The following is a 2,317-nucleotide window of genomic DNA, read 5'->3' as shown; positions in this document are numbered from 1 at the left end:
CCATCGTCCGTAGAAACGCCCACGTGTCCTCCGCATTCGGACGGACTCACTCTTTAAGAACAGGGCGTGTTTACGGACGACATACAAACCATGCGTGTGCGGGAGAAACACTCCGATTCTGCACGGTATTACAGAGTATTACAGAGTATGCTCGGAAATACCGCATCCGACCGGGAGCCAAGCGGTGCTACCGCCCGTAAGCGGAGTATTTACGCCAAACAACCCACTATTAAGTATCTTCTGCAATACATCACATGACCCACTTATTCAATTACCTATCCTCATAAAAAACTGCTTATTTGGAATTGGAATCAATTAGATGCCAATATATCCTTACAAGCATGCCTAACACATGCATTGCACACATTAACCCTTACAGCAATTTAAGTGCAATGGTTTGTATTAGACCCTGTGTAAAAGATTATAAACAATCTACACATATACTGTTTAATGTGCAAAGAAAACCAACAACTGTGAACTTGCATAAACAATTTATTTGAAAACACAATTAACATATAAATAAAAAAATATCAAATAATAAATTAAATCAGGAGATCTCTGAGGTCCTGCAGGTCGGCTAGCAGTAGCCTCAAATGGTGCTCCGCCCGCAGGAGGGCCCCACGCACCCCCTCATCTGCCGGTGTGGTGTCATCTGTGGGCATGTCAAAGGGGCAAAAATTAGTCATGTTATTCATGCATACATTTCACATACTGCGACATAAATTGCACAAATGCTAGGTGACATGTGTGTGTATATATATATATATATATATATATATATATCTATCTATGTAGAGAGATAGAGACACACATAGATAAATAGATATGACACATACATATATACATACATGCAAACTTATTTACTACATACTGTCTTTTTTAGCCTCTACCCTTTACTCTGCAGAAGACATAACAGTCATAGTGTTTCTTCTCAGTCACAACCCACCCATGACTAACCAATGACAAGCATGTCATGGCCTCCGTCAATAAGAACTTGTCACAATCTGCTCAGTCTAAGTTCAGTGATGGTTCGTGGCATGGGAGTTATGCAAATGTCAGGAATGCACAGTACACATCCTCAAAATCATAATTCTGTCTAAACCTGGGGTAGCCAACCCTAGTCCTCGAGAGCTACCAACAGTGCATGTTTTGCAGGTCTCCTCACAGAATCACAAGTGAGCTAATTAGCTCCATCTGTGTATCTTTTAAAATGTGTCAGTGATTAATGAGTGCAGCTGTGCAGCAGCTAGGTTGTCTTGAAAATGTGAACTGTTGGTAGCTCTCAAGGGCTAGGGTTGGCTACCACTGGTCTAAACCAACCTACAATTCTGTGAGGGCAAAAAAACAATCTGAACTACAGGGGGTGTTTAGGTAGAGGAGGCTCCTGGGACACTGGCAACTTCTGACTCCATTCCAAGGTAGGCCGGGCCATACTCCATTTATAGCATACATCCTAGAGTTTATAAATAACATTCACCAACAATATAGATTCCACTATTTGATGGGTCATAATCTACGATTGCAGCAGGTGAATTTAATCCACAAATGATCCACTCATCCCTTTACTCCAGGATCCTGTTTAACTACAACGGTTATGTGGCAGTCAAAATGGAGCTCCAACCCATCCCACAAACCTGTGTAATTGAGAGGTGTCCTGGATGAAAGGGATGCCTTGGACACCCCATCTAACCCGTACCTGTATCTGTAGCTACCCACTTTGGGGTCTATATGAATAGTATTGGAACAAAATTTTTAATCACCAGTGCTACATAACAAATACCAGTACAACTACTTCATGAATGATGCATTATGTAAACATACCGATCTGCTGGGACTCCGGGGCTTGGCACGCCTCCTCCCCCTCGGAATCGGAATCCTCTGGGGCAACCGTGGCCTCCTCAGCCCCCTCCTCCGCCAGCTCCTCTGCCACCATGACCACGTCCACCTCCTCCGCCACAAGCACCTCCTCCTCCACCTCCTCCTCCTCCTCCACCTCCTCCTCCTCCACCACCACCTCCTCCTCCACCTCCTCCTCCGCCACCAACACCTCCTCCTCTGCCACCAACTCCTCTTCCACCTCCTCCACCACCACCTCCTCAGGCACCTCCTCCTCCTCCACCACCTCCTCCACCATCTCCTCCACCATCTCCTCCAACATTTCCTCCTCCTCCACTTCCTCCTCCTCCACCCTTGCCGCCACCTCCTCCTCAGGGTCTTGGGCCTCCTCCTGGTCCAGGGCTGCCTCGGCCTCTTCACGGGCCTGTCGGGCTCGGGCTCGTGCTGTGTGGTAGAAAAAAAAATCATGGTCAATGTCGGG

General features: G+C 46.4%; 1 long non-coding RNA gene across 1 annotated transcript; it reads right to left on the bottom strand.

Annotated features, from left to right (window-relative positions):
- Positions 1 to 474: 474 nt before the first annotated feature.
- On the bottom strand, positions 475 to 1,913 carry LOC146058663 (uncharacterized). Its single transcript, XR_014469886.1, has 2 exons — positions 1,822 to 1,913; positions 475 to 652 (listed from the first exon to the last, which is right to left on the bottom strand). It is a non-coding gene; the product is annotated as an uncharacterized LOC146058663 (long non-coding RNA).
- Between the last annotated feature and the right edge of the window lie 404 nt (positions 1,914 to 2,317).

This window comes from Crinia signifera, chromosome 2 (assembly GCF_055691185.1).
Source record: "Crinia signifera chromosome 2, ASM5569118v1, whole genome shotgun sequence".
Lineage (NCBI taxonomy): Eukaryota > Metazoa > Chordata > Amphibia > Anura > Myobatrachidae > Crinia > Crinia signifera.
The sequence above is the reverse complement of the archived record's forward strand: the minus strand, read 5'-3'. Positions and strand labels throughout refer to the sequence as shown.